A 15305-nucleotide genomic window follows, 5' to 3' on the forward strand; every position below is an offset into this window, starting at 1 on the left:
CAACATGTCTAAAACTATTTAGGTTGCGACTTCAATCTAACAGAGTAACAGTCTCTCTTCAAGTGAGTTACTGCATTAACCCTCCGGGCTACCTCCATGCTTCATTCAGTACAGAAATGTGCAGAGAAAAACTAGCACTTAATTGACAAGACCAGTTATATTTGTTACAACATGGATCTTACCGCCAACCTAGTCAGCAATCCAACAATACCAACAAAGACATACACACATAACAACAGTACAACCAGTGGTGGACTGGGAGCTAAAAGGACTCCTGATAAATGTGTTCATAACAGCCTTGTACTGTAATGTGTGAGTGTAGTGTGTGAGTGTCACTGTTCCCAAGAGCATTTGGTCTGACAAATTATATACACTTTTACTGTAAAATTGTATGTATACGCTCAGGGTTGTTAGCTGGCTGGATAGCTGAAGATTCCTTCATCGATCTACACCAAAAAGCATATCCCTGTTCCTCAGCCTATCACGATAATTCCCTGTATCCAATATAGAGGTCCTACCCTGAATACATCACTCAGGCCTATGAGGCCTTCAGAATCAAAGCTACCATTTAAGTGAACAACAACATAACAACTTCCATCATCAGGACTTATCAAAACTGTTGACCTGAACTCCCATTCTAGTTAACCACCTCCCATCCCTCTCCCGAGGAAGGTTCACAGTGAAGGAGCCGGGTTTCACATTCTAGACTTACTTTGGAACCCCTGGTTTATGGCTCTTTGTTTCCTGTTTAAAAGTGTGGAGGGGAGAAATCCTGTTAGCCAATTATACATTAGCATCCCAATAGCCCATTTTATTAAAGGAAAACAGACTCTGAATCCAGAATTTTGTGGGTTTATTACAAAGCCAAGAAAAGCTGAACATACAAACACCTCAAGACGAGGGTGTAAAAATACATGGGCACTAATACAAAGCCTAACCTACAGGTGAAATTTAAGTGGTGCAAGACGCACAAGATCTTTTTTTTTGTTCCCATTTTGCCAAATATCTTGATGGGTTATACTCCAGTCTCTCTAGGTCTTTTCATGGGGACCCTGACCGTAAACCCTAGAGCGAGACCCAGGAATAGTAGCCCACAAGTATACAGCTGTTTCCAGTTCCGTCTCCGCATACTAACTGGGGCAACAGGGAAGCAAAGAGACAATATGGCCAACAGAGTAGGTGGCGTAATCATAGGACTCACATTGCCATCTCTCTCCACTTTATCAACAGAGCCCACACTTTCTCTCTGCTTTTTTGATCGCACACCATATCAGATTTGCTAATATATACAATATTCCTAAGGCATTCAATAAAGGTCGGGGGATTACCAGATTTTCATAATTTACAGATTTCCCGTCTTGCCAGCAAAAAAATGCAAAACAAAAATTCGGATTCTACGGCAGAAATTTGCATATCTTGATCCATACTTAGCCCCAAAAAAATTAAACATAATCCGTATTCAATAGGGAAATTGGCCTATATGAGTCTATCTTCCGTGGATCCTTATGAGGTTTCTGAATCATGGTAACTGTTGCTTCTAGCCAGGATTTACAGACCTTTTTTCCACCCATGAATATCCTAATAAAAACAATTTGTAAAACGGGGGTTACAGAGTCTATAATACACAGGAAAACTTCCACAGGGAAACCATACGGTCTGTCTGGCTGCCTTTCCCTTAACCATTTTATAGCACTGGGTTCTTATCTCACTCTCCTTAATCTCTCCTTCTAAGATTTTCAACTGCTCAGTAGATAGGAAGAGTTGTTAACCTGAGCCAATCCTTTATATCTACTTGACTGGGTGATGTTTCCTCACTATATAATTCTTTCATATATCTCAAAGCCTCCTTACACATATCTGAATTAACATTCAGAAGGGCACCTGATTCTCCGCTGATCAGCTCCCGTTTTGTATTTCTTACCCTATCTGCTTTTACTTTCCAGGCTACTAGTGATCCATAGTTCTCACCACAGGTGAAATGTTGAAGTTTGCTCGCCTTCCACCTATCCTTTTTATCAATTTTTGCCAGGAATGCTCCTTGGTTAAATAGCTCACTCTGTTTGGGTCCTCCATGTATGCCTTTTGTAGCTCCCCCTCTTTATTCTTAATGTCTTGAGTCGCACTTTCTCTATCTTCTCTCTCCGCTTGATTTTTCCTATCATACTAGATTTTAGGGTCCCCCTTAAATATGCTTTGAAAGCATCGCAAAATAAATCCTCTTCTACTGAACCCTTATTAGTAATAAAAATACTCTCCGATTTCTCCCTCAAATCTTAGACTACCCTCTCGTCTAAGAGGATCGCCCTATCCAGAGTCCACCTTCTACACGCCTCTATTTGATGATATCTTAAGGATAGTACCACGGCAGAGTGATCGGAAAGTATTGCCGGGATGTGGGTCACCTCAATAACATCTCCATATAGCTCCTGATCCACTAAAAAATAATCTATACAGGAGTGGTGTCTGTACTTTTTACTATAAGAGGTGAATTCTCTCTTATCCTTCTCAATTATATGCCATATATCTACCAAATTAAATCCTCTCATTATACTTGTTAGTCTAGAAAAGGTTTTCGGTGGACTATTATATTATGCTTTCGATGTCCTGTCTAATCCTTTATTTAGACCCAAATTCAAAGCTCTTCCTAATACAATAGGGACTGTTGTCTCCTTGAGACAGGACTCCAATTTTTCTAGAGAATCTGGGTTATCATTATTTGGCCCATAATAAATGGCACATACCAAGGGCCTGTCATGAACTAAAAAAGTTGCCACCAGCCACCTGCCCGAAAAGTTTGATTCATATTTAAGTAATCTTATTTCATGATTCGTTTTAACGATTATGGCCACTCCTCTAGAACTCCCACTCTGGTCAGAACAAACTATCTCCTGTATCCATCTAAATTTTCCAAAGCATTGCTTACATTCTATTCTTTCTAAATGGGTTTCTTGTAGCAATATTGTTTGAGCCACGCTATCCTTGCAAAATTCAGCAACACGTGACACTTTATTCCTAGATCTTAATCCATTTACATTCCATGTTAATGTATTAATTATTTTAGGTTTACCTATGCTCATCTCATCAAATAAAGTAAGTCCTGGATCCCCTTTATAACAACAACCCCATCCAATTCCTCTCACAGGAAATAACTAAAAATTACTTCAGTGACGACAATTTTTAAAGTTTTTTTCTCCCACTGCACCCCACACCCAGTGACCCAGTGACCCCCCCCCCCCAGGAAACCCCTTCTCTACCTTTTGGGTGATACAAACCCTAGTGAGCCCACATCTCAAAAGAGCAGAGACGGAGGAGGCTACCTCCAAAAACAAAAACAACGTGCAATAACTCATTTGTCCATCTTTTGTATAAATATATCAACTTCTTAAGGGTCGCTAATATTGTGCATCTTATTCTACCACATCATTTTCAACATGCCCGGAAATTTTAATTGCTCCTGCGCTCCCTTTCCTCCAAGTTCACTCATTCTTGTACCTAGCTCCCACTGCCTCTGGGCTGTCCTCTTACTTAAATCCGATCTTATCTGATACATAAAGCCTTCATGCCTTAAGGAACCTTCTTTTAATGCCTTCCCTAACACCAGCTCTTTCAGAGTAAAATTCAAAAAGTTAATAAAAAAAATTCTTGGAGTTTTCCTCTCTGGGTTTAGCCTAAAAGGGTCCCTATGTGCCCTCTGAATCTCTCTCTCCCATTCAATGTCCAATCTTTCAGGCAAAATTTCTCTTAAAAGGGTATTCATAAAGGTCTTGACATCTCTCTTCTCAGCCCCCTCTGGGATTTTTAAAAACCTTAGATTATTGAGACGAGATTTTGTTTCTAATCTTTCTAAATATTCTTGTAATATTCTATTTTCTTTCTCTAACCATTCTATATCTTTAGAATTTTCCAAAACAGTTGCTGACAGTGTTTCAACCTCCCCTTCCAAAGTGCAGCTACGTTTCACAATATCTTCAAATGTTTCCTCTAGAACAGGCAGAAAATCTATTCTCCACAGGGAGAGGAGCTGGGTTAATATGCATCAGGGCTTTCTTCCCCTTAGTTTGTGAGCTTGCAACATGCTACATAATTTTGAAGTATGACTTCAAAGATTTTTTTTTTATTTTTTTTTTTTTATTGTTGCATCATAGTATATGGGTACAGTGTAAATCATCTGCTGACGTGGCGTCAACATTCAGCCACGATCAGCTAGGCGTGCAACGTTTTCTTGTTTTATATAACTGGTACGATTAGGTATTTCCTCCATTAAACAGCACAGATCGAGCAAATATGTCTGCAGGCTGGGATACAGTAAACGTATGTCGTCAAGGGGACGGAGAATAACAGTGGGCATGTGAGTTCCCGCCTCGAGGGCGTAGGATCGGGGTCTGTACAGTTCGCATAGTGGTGCTACCAGAGAACGGGGGGGGACAAAACTGTGGGAGGGAAGCATATGGGCGCTAGCAGGGTGCAGGTAGGGGGATACTGGTGACGGGCGTCGGGGGGGGGGGGCATAGGGCTTTCCAGTTTGCACTCTCAGGGGGAGAGGGAAAGTATGATTTCAAAGATGGAGGTGGTTTCATTAGAGCTCGCACCTCCTTCTGCCACACCGCCAGGGTTTTCTGAGGCCTTTTTAGGTGTGACTGGAGAAACAACAATAGCCTCCCCAGAAGACTGGTACCCAGTCACCCCTCCTTTCCAGCCTTTGCCTTTTTTTCTCCCGTCCGGTGTGATCTCAGCTGGTACCGGCTCCTCACTTGAGCCTTCGGTGCTAATGATATGCTTACCGTTGCTTGCTCCAATGGCCCCAGCCCCTGCTCGCTTATGGGGGGTTACTGGGGAGAAATTCATTTACACTCCTACACTCTTTCCACTGTAGTGGGGAACTGCAATACCACTCCCCCTACATCTAGAATCGTGGCCTGACTCGACTCAGCAACACTAGGGGACACCTCTTCCATCGACCTCCTCACTCTCTGGGCCCCCCCTTGGTGCCTGTATAGTCTCTGCCTTCTCGCCTCTACTCCCAATAGCCTGCCACCAGTGGGAGGGCACACTCTGTAAGTTTTGTAAAACAAATATAGATGTAGCTTTGTCTCGACTGTTGTCTCTACGGATCTCTGATGATATCTCAGCGTCTTTCACAGCATCTTTTCCCTGTGTCTCGGGTCTCAATCTCACCCCACTTCCTCTATCAACCCGGAAGCCAACCGCCACAAACACCGCTCTAGTCTTGCGCAGTAACCCAGCTGCTCAGCACCACGCTCCATATCCTGTCTCTGCCGCTAAACTCATGGGAACTGGAGAACGGTACTCACTTCACACCTTCTCAAATCTATGTAAAAGTTTTGTTTATTTTTAAATCTTAGCGCTATGTCTGTGCACTTCGCGCTGCATGTAGTCCACATAATTTTATCTGGTTGTACACCTCTCTGTCTCCTCTTCTCTCGTCTCTGCCCTGGAGCTCCCGCGATCGGTGTCAGCCCGCCGCCATGTTTCAACAAAAGACCACCTCAAGACACCCAAGATGACCAATTCCAATAAAGTGACACCGAAAATTACTGCGTCAACATCAATAGCTCTCTTCATTGGAGGTTCGTAAGTAAAAATCATTAGTCTGTCCCTACACTACCACTATCATGACATCCCTACTTAGCATTTCACAGGCAAGCACAGAAAAAGGTGTCAACATGTTGCGACTTCCTAAGAAGTACACTCACGTTGAGTGGGTCAAGTAGCATAAAGCTACCAAGCTCTTTCTAAGATGCTTTCTACTCTCCAGACCTGGCCGAAGTTCCCCAGACTCTATCCCTAACCCCAAAACAAAAATCGTAGGACAAACCCATCATCACATCATGCTATCATCCAATCCATCTGGACACCTCCTAGTAGGTAATTTTCCATGCTATAAATAAAATAAATAAATAAAAACAATACCGCTTGTTCAAATGTATCCTCTCCTCCCTGGGCCTAACTCCTAAAACAGAAGTGTTATTCTAACTAACAAAGATGAATTTCTCCACCTGCAACAGAAATGTGAGAAAGAACAGATTCTGCATACACATGAATCCTACTAAAAAAAACATCTCGAGAGCCAGGAGAAAGCCACATGAGGCCTACAGAAATCGGTTAACATAAGAAATAACATGAAACTTCATTAAGCATACATATACATGATCATTATTACTGTGCACGTTTAAATCAATGTGTTATATGAAAATGAATTAATTCTCGTTAGTGATATCTAAAACTCAAAACATTAAAACTTCATCAAATAGCACACGATTACAATGTTAATTTCTCCAAGTTGTACGGCAATATTTCTATCACTTCACTTACACGTTATTACATAACACATTCTCATAACCACATGTCATACAATAAAAGGAAAAATGTGTAGGTGCAAACTACTCATGATTATAATGCACCCCTACAAATGGAAGAGCACAATCGCATTCTATCAACAGCAACCCACTGAACCATCAAACAAACACTCCAACTTCTGAAGAAATATCCACTAGACAACAACTAAATTTCCATCTACTGTGCCATCACTCCCCCCCTCCTGAATGAAGATTATAGAGAGAGAAAAATGAATCTCGATGTAAAGACCTGCTGCTTGACTACCAATCAAAGTTCTAAACTCAGTCCAGTAGTAAAAACAGCATCCCTCAAGATCCTTTTTGACAGGTAGAGGAGACACCACCTGCTCATCTTTCTTCACTTGTGCTCGGAGCTCCAAATCTTAGATCACCAAGCTCACACAAACCCAATGACATAACAAAAATATGAAGGCCCCCACTGCAAGAAATCCTGTAGAGGCTCCTCACACTCACATCAGTAGGGGCTAAGGGGGGCCCCTCCAGTAATGTTAAGCCTGGGTGTCCCCCCCCCCCGCACCGTAGAGGCTGTGGGGGCTTTTGTTACACCCCTGCACAGACCCCCTCTATGCCAAAATTGGAAAAAATGAGGGAGTTTTGCAATGGTTCTGTGCATTTCTCTAGTTAGGTCATCAATACATGTGAATGGAGATTTCCAGGTCTCATCCACTATCATTATCATGGAGTTCCCCAGGAATCCATGCTCTCATAAATAACTTTCACTTTTATGCTGAAACTTTATGTGGGCCAACTAGAAGTTTTTCATGCACCAGTACATAACCAATACGTACATGTAAACACACCAAAACGTGCACATGAAAGAAAAGTTACTACTAGTAATTTTTTACATGTAGGCCGAGGTCTCTGCCACCAGTGCAGAGATTTCCCTATGGTAAGCATAGGAAAAAGTACTAAAATTGAATAATTATTACAAAAATATTAACAATATTTTAATGTAAAACAAAAATACAAAATGACTTAAAAGAATTATTATTAACCTAGAATGAAAAAATTTAAAGTTACACCACATGAACCCGTCAAATTAAATGTTTAGTAAATAATTAAATAAATAAGTGAATAATTTAATTTATAAATATTATTTAAAATAACTGTAAAAAATTCTAATTTTACCATCATTTTTATGTTTCATTATTATTTAGGACCCGATTTTGATGTGGTTTGAAAAGCTTCCCGACCGAATGGGTTTGGGAATGGTTTCTGACCGAATCAGATCGGGAGAGTCCAACCGACCGAGTACGATGCATCCGGATGCTTCCAGATACAATTTGGTTGGCCTCCCAATGACTTCAAAGAGAGCCTTTCTTCTGACCGAATGCATAGGCTCCCATTGAAGAAAGAGGTGGCTGGGAAAAATAGAACACCCTGTGGCGGGCACTCCCAGGGGCCAGCCACACTGTGCATGGCTGGTGAGGGGGGACACATGGGTACCCCCGTGGTCCCGATTGGGAAGGCTCCGGGTGCATGGGGTCCACTACGGGCCCCCAAAGTCTTATTCCGACTGCTGATTCAAGTGGGAGGGCACAATTCGGAAAGGCTTCCAAATCCAGCATTAGACTTGGTCATTCCGAAATGTGGCCCATAGAGATGTATGATTCTGCTCCATATGGTTCGGTCATTCCAAATGCCATCGGGATCGGATTGGGATATTCCTAACGCCTAACTCGCATCATACTCGGTCGGTCGAACCTTTCCGAGTCAGTCGGACAGACACGATCCCAATCCGATTTGGACGGAGCAAATGTCGTTAGGAGGCCTTCCTAACCACATCAGAATCAGGCCCTTAGTATTTAAACATTTTATCTAATGTTGTTTTATTAAAACTTTAACGAGTGTATTTAGTTTTGAATAATATGTAACTATTAATTTATTTAATTTGAAATTATAACTTTAAATTGAATATATATTTGTAATTTGAAATCTAAATTATTTATTTTCCTTATCATTATTTCCTATGGGGTGTTACTTTAAGTCAAAACCTCCATTATTTCCTGTGGGAATGTTTTGCAGACAGTACACGTGTGGTGCTGGACTTACTCAAAGGTTGGTCTGAAGTACGTTTAGTACTGCTTTCGGTCCCTTTTGGCTTTAGTTACTTTAAAAGTGCAGTTCTGAATAGCAATGGGTTTACTCTTTTGTGGCTGGGTATTTGTTTTTGTATATCTCTCCCTAATCTCCTCCTTTCCCTTCCCTAAGCCCCTTATTCGCCAACCCCTTCCCTTTCAGTAGTAGGCATTCCACATTTTCTAGCCAGTCCACGTGGTTCCTCCCATATTTACTACTGAGAGATATATCTATCTGAGCAGAGATCGCCGCACAAATGGCGGTGACCACCGCGTAGAAAAGGTAAGAGAGGCAGAGGTCTCTTCATGGAAGCTTGTGAACTGCATTTTGTAATGAATGTATAATACTACTGTAGTACTATTAACTGTATTACAAAGTGCATTTTGTGAATAGGCCCCTTCGTTTCTATTACTCTCTTCAAAGATCATATTAGCAAAAATTCACACATATCCTGGTTCCTGTTGGGTCTTTGGGGCTTCTTTGCAAGATCCAGCAGCATCTTGCAGCATCTAGCTTCCATCCGTCATATATTCCTTGGTCATATTTCACATTTTTGAGGAAAGGAGTTTCTGATCATTACAACAGACTCTACGATGCCACACTAAAGGCAGTCTTATTCACTGATGCCTGCGCCACTATTATGGCACAAATTAGGTTAAAGCACACATTCCACCCCACTTTCAGGGAACTACTCTGGCTTCCCCTTCAGGGTCACATTCGGTGTAAAATACACTTAGGGCCAGATGTAGGTAAATTCAAATTTGTGAGTACTTAAATAGCGAATTTTAGTGGTTTGCTATTAAGGACTCGCAAAATTAAATGTAGGTAGGAATCGCTAAAATATTAGTGATTCCTTAATATTACTTAATAACGAATCGCTAATTGAGATTCGTTAATAAGGAATACCTACTTATTCATGCCAATGGGCTAGGAGGCCCATAGGAATGAATGGGAATATATTCACTATATGCGATTCGGTATTAAGGAATCGCAAATAGCGGGAGCTATTTCAAGGGTGCCAGGGTGTCAAAAGGACACTCTGTTGCACCCCTGAAATGTACATGAGTGCACATGTGGCGCACATGCATGCCCTAAGGGCATGGATGTGCGCCACATGGCACTTTTAAAAAAGCAAAAAAGTGTTTTTTCAAAGGAAATCGCTAATTACCACCAACTTGAAGTTGGTGGTAATTAGCAATTCCTTAAGGCCGAAGTGCATTTATTTTGTGCTACTTACATTGCATTTAAGGAATTGCAATTTCCGATTCCTTAAATGTAAGAGGAAAATAAGGAATCGCAATTTTGCGATTCCTTATTTTGCAAATAGGTTTAAACTCAGCTACATTGCTCTCAGCCAAATACCGGTCGGTAAAGCAGAACCGCTCGGTATTAGGCCACCTACATCTCACCCTTAGTGAGTTATAAAGCAATTAGTCTTAGCAAATCAGATGATCAATCTGACAAAATGTCCTTCTCTGGCTATCTTCATACCCCTTCTTTGATTGGATACTAGCAAATCAGTGATATTTCAGCCCTAGAAAACAAACAAAAAAGTGGCAGGAGTCAAACTCTGAAAATCAGTGCTCCTAGCCTCTGGAAACCCTCCTACTGAGAATGAGGCTAAACCTTTCTCTTGAACAATTTGTTAAGGAGAGTAAAACCTATCCGTTGCTTCAATACCTACACCCAACTAATTACATTTTGTTTTTATTAATACTTTCACTGTCACACAATCTTACATCAGAAGTCAGCAAGAGTGATGCGTACAATTGTAGCATAATACAGGCAGGCAGTACACAATACAAAGAGTAGGTTTGAGAATATTGTTATAAATATGGTCAAAAGTAGAATTTAAATAACATGGGGTAATAGGTAGGAACTTGGAAACCAATAAAGAAATTTTCCTTGAACCCATGATTATTGTTTGGACGTGGGTGGTGACAGCTGATGATTTAAATATCAGTAAAGGGGCTTTCTTGCTTGTCTCGTTCAGGGTGGTAAAGATAAGAGGTTGTTCAAAATACGAGTAGCTGGGCACAGAAAGGGTTCAGTCAGGCAGCTCACAGGCTCAGGTGCAGACACACAGATTCATGAAAATGTGTGAATCAGATGTGTTGTGACAAGGGCTTGGGTTCAATGAAAAGTAATGGAAAGTTGGGATTGATTCATGGCCGTAGCTCAAGCTGTGATGAAACATGTGATGAAACATAAGAGTAAAGTTTTAGGTCTGACCATCCAAGAAGCAAGGGCAATGGCAAAAGTGTTGGACATCCAAGTTACCTCCAATTAGTTGATTGTAGTGGTTATGGACATTTTCATACTGATCAGTCTGTTTTTGTTTGACTAAGACACAAGGAAGAAACTTGAGAGCTCAGTTTATTTATTTCCTGTAGTGCTTACCAGTTCATTGACATGATTCAGTTTTGCTGTTTTAGAGGGTACATGAGTGCTCCATTTCCAAACTACATTCTTCAGTATGTTGTCTGACTGCTGTGCACTACTGTTGTGATTTTCTAAATGGCTGGATGTTGATTGGATGGCTGGTCAGAGCAATCTGTAATGCTGAGAGTGTGCTGCCTTGAAAAGTCAGGTAGAAAGAAGAAATTCTGCTGAGAGGACACACAGAGCCACCAGGGTCTTCCAGAACCTATGAAAATATCCTACGTTTAAAAAAATCCTAAAACACAGTCTGCCCTGGGGGATATCCTTCAGGATCCCAACTCTGTTACTGGGGAAGAGGCCTTGATGGGATCTTTAATAAAAAATGCCTGATTTACTAAACAAGGAAATGGGTGTGAGGGAAAAATAACAATACACAGAGGTTGTCCATGCCTAGACATGTGACAATAACCACCCCCCCACAAAAAACATTTTAGTGTAAGGCTGAACATGATGCATATATAGAATACTAAATTACAATTGTGATGTCACATAACATGTGTATTTGTAAAGCGCACGTTCATCCAAGGATATCTTGGTGCTTAATAACATATGTTTATTGTTACACAACTCAATGGTACCCATTTATCGACCTTAGAAGGATGAAAGGCTGAGTACACCAACCTGTATTTTAACCTGTGACAATGAGGTTGAACACGGGCCCCTACAGTGGACGCATTAGTCCACTAAGCCACCAGACCTGGCTTTTTTGTAGACACAAGCATATTGTCCGAATGAGGTCTCTCGAGGCACTCAACGGATGAGGGTTTGATAAGGTGACTGAAGCACTCTGATTGTGGCCTCCAAGGTACCTTTTGAATGTGGAGCAACATAATTTGGGCACCAACCTTACACGTCCCAAATTTGCAATATATACGTGCATTTAGCACATGAACTCTCTGTGTCCTAACACATTAATATAAAGTGTTGCACTTGACATCACAATTGAAGGGCATTCACTGTAGGATTAGAGAGTCACATATACACTGTGCAGCGACGGCTCGTGGAGGGAGTTACGGTGGGGCAGGAGGGTGGGGAGGGGGAGGGGCAGGGCGGAGGTTGCTAAAAACCGGCATATGGATAATTGCAGGTAAGTAAACAATTTAATTAATAAAACGAATTTCGTAGCTCGCACTGCATTGCATTTTGCGATGCAAGGCGCACTACGAAATTCGTTTTATTAATTAAATTGTTTACTTACCTGCAATTATCCATATGCCGGTTTTTAGCAACCTCCGCCCTGCCCCTCCCCCTCCCCACCCTCCTGCCCCACCGTAACTCCCTCCACGAGCCGTCGCTGACTGTGTGCCTTAACAGTCTTAAAATGACTTTTTGTCTTAGAAATGTGATAGAAACCAGCCTCACACATAACATTAATTTACTTTAGAAACAAAAAAGATTTATGCATTGTGTGCACCAATGTTTCATCTGTGCACTTATAATGTAGTTATTAGTCATATTGGAAGATGTGTACTCAAAGTTAGTTTCCATTTGTGAAACCATAACATGAATCTAAGGTACTGACTGCACTTATCCTTTTGTGGTTGAATGTGCACATGCATATTAAATGTCCCCCCCCTTGATTTAATACCTTCACTTGCCATGACTAGCCCCGTATTTCTTTTTCATAAAATACTGTTTTCCATATTCTGCTTGCGTGTCTTTTCCTTGATGGACATTCAAATAGTTTGTTAATTTGAGAACAGATACAACACTGTACTAGTGATAGAGAGAGAGAAAGAGAGATCCTGAGAAAAGGACCTTGACAAGGAACATGGAGAGTCTGAGCATCAACTGAAAGTGTCCATTTATCAATGTTACAAATAATCGCATTTAACCAAGGCAATACTGTTCCCATGTTTGGCTCAGGAATGACTATTAACAGGGTTGCCCATTGGAATTGCTTATGCTTGGTTTGCTGCGTTTTACAATGACTGTGTTGAGTTTTGTGGAGACTTTTTAAGTTGTTGTTTGAATGTGGTGCTTAATGCAGAGAAATTTAATTTGTCATCAGGTCCGACGTGGCCTAAGATCCCATGATAGATGAGATATAAGTTATCAGTGTAGAAGACACTGTGGTGTAATTTTCCACTTTGTAGTGATAGTCATGAGACGTCACCCACAGCACAACTAAAATAGGGACTTTATCTTTGCATGATTGTGAGTGTGGTTGGTATAGTGAATCTCAGTGCACAGGGAGGAACTGTATCTATCCAACGGAGACCCCAGTGGTCGAGGTTTCATTTGAAGTGAATGTCGGTGTAGGTCGAAAGTTGTTATTCTGTACTGCTTTTTGTGTGTATGAATATCTTTAATATCATTACCGTAGCAGAACAAGTTAGTTGTTGAAATTGCTTGCATTTGTGGTGTAATTTTCCACTGTGTTGTAGTGATAGTCATGAGACGTCACCCACAGCACAACTGAAATAGGGACTTTATCTTTGCATGATTGTGAGTGTGGTTGGTATAGTGAATCTCAATGCACAGGGAGGAACTGTATCTATCCAACGGAGACCCCAGTGGTAGAGTTTTCATTTGAAGTGAATGTCAGTGTAGGTCGAAAGGTGTTATTCTGTACTGCTTCTTGTGTGTATGAATATCTTTAATATCATTACCGTAGCAGACCAAGTTAGTTGTTGAAATTGCTTGCATTTGTTTTGTGCGTAAATTGTTAAGAGTGTGTTTTTGAAGAATTGTAATGGAGGGTGAGTTGCTGCAAAGAGTGAGCTTGACGTCACCAAGTGCTGCACTGGTATTGGTCGGTTAGTACAGAGCCATGCTGGTACTGGTTGGCTAAGGCAAGGAGAGCTGGGCCAGTATTGGTTGTGATAGCCAAATAGAAAATTGTATGTGAAAAATCGTTTCCTGGTTTAAACAAAAAGTCATTTTTGAATTTTGCATATTTTTGTTCAAAGAAATTCTTTAAAGTACTACAAAGTGTAATGAAGGGAGATGTGACTGTACCTGTTAGAAATGAGGAAGAAGTGCGACCCATAGATATACCTGGTCATTATATGCCAATAAATGTGGGTCTTCATATATGTATTTGGCTTGATCAATGGCATAAAATCACTGAGAAAGATGGCCCTTTGATGGTTCTCTGTTATGGCACATTTAATTTGAGAATCATTGAGCAATTGCAGAGGGCATTTTATGACATGAAACCGCCTCCAAGACCTACACAATATGAGTCACTTAATGCCTTGGAACATACAGTTCACCTTAGGCAGAGAGAGAAATTTCAAGGAAGGTTCAAGAAAGCCATATGCACTAATGTGGATGCTAGGTGGGATGCAGAACAGAAAACATGGAGAACTGACATGGTCGAGGGAGCAAGACTGTACCCTGCAATAACAAGTGGGAAAAGTAAATGAAAGGATAAGAAAAAGTACAAAGAGACAGATGAGGTGGAGCATGCAGCTGAGTGTATTGATACCGATTCAAGTGAAGAATTTATAAACAAATTATTAAACTGTCTACCTCTATATAATAAGACCCAAATTGGAGGCGTGAGCAATGTGCATACCGGTGGGACTTTTGATGTGCCTACGGCACAAAGTTCTTATTCAATAAGAGAGACTTCTTGGGTGACAGTTCCTCTAAATTTGACTGCTCTAAACGCCCCAGATGCATTGACCATTCCGGTTACAATTGGTCTCGTAGTTCCTTTATATAAACCTGGATTGGCTGGGAATACTACACATACTTTGACTGTTCCTACTGGGATCAGTACCTCAGAAAGTAATCCTGTGGACTCGACAATGAGACCAATTCCTCAAAATCATTTGGTCCCGAACTAGGAAATACTCTATGTGCTGCAAGTGCAGACCCTACATTAAATCAGACATGGTTCGACCCAACTGGAAGGTCTTCCCAAAGATTGCCACACTTTGTCATACCTAACACGAATGTGCTTCCATGTGTGAATCACAATAACCCCAATATTGTAATACCTATGGGTTCGCCAAATTTCGACGTGTCTCTCTTGAACTTACCACCTGATGCAAATCATGGTTCTCAAAGTTGAGAGATAATTCTTAATACCCCTGTAGAACAACCTGGTCTTACTGCTCAAAAACTCGATAATTGGTTCAAAGGTACAGGCACCCCAACTGGTAGTGAGAATCCTAGGCCAAGTGGAAGAAGTATTCAAACCCCAATGTGGGAGAAGACAGAAGATGTGGCCAGATTGAAACTTGAAGAAGACAAAATGATACTTGGTAATCTTGACATGTCCCAATATGGGGTGAGGAACTATTGTTCATTGTAAGAATATTAGTAGACGTGCATGACAGGCTCATGAAAGGTTGTCTGAATCGGCTCACAGATATGAAATTGACTTACAGAAATCTAAAACCTTACAGAGAAGTTACTGTTTAAGCTATATTGATCGGGATCTCTCTACATGAC

The sequence above is a fragment of the Lissotriton vulgaris genome, chromosome 9 (genome assembly GCF_964263255.1).
Source record: "Lissotriton vulgaris chromosome 9, aLisVul1.2, whole genome shotgun sequence".
NCBI classification, from domain to species: domain Eukaryota; kingdom Metazoa; phylum Chordata; class Amphibia; order Caudata; family Salamandridae; genus Lissotriton; species Lissotriton vulgaris.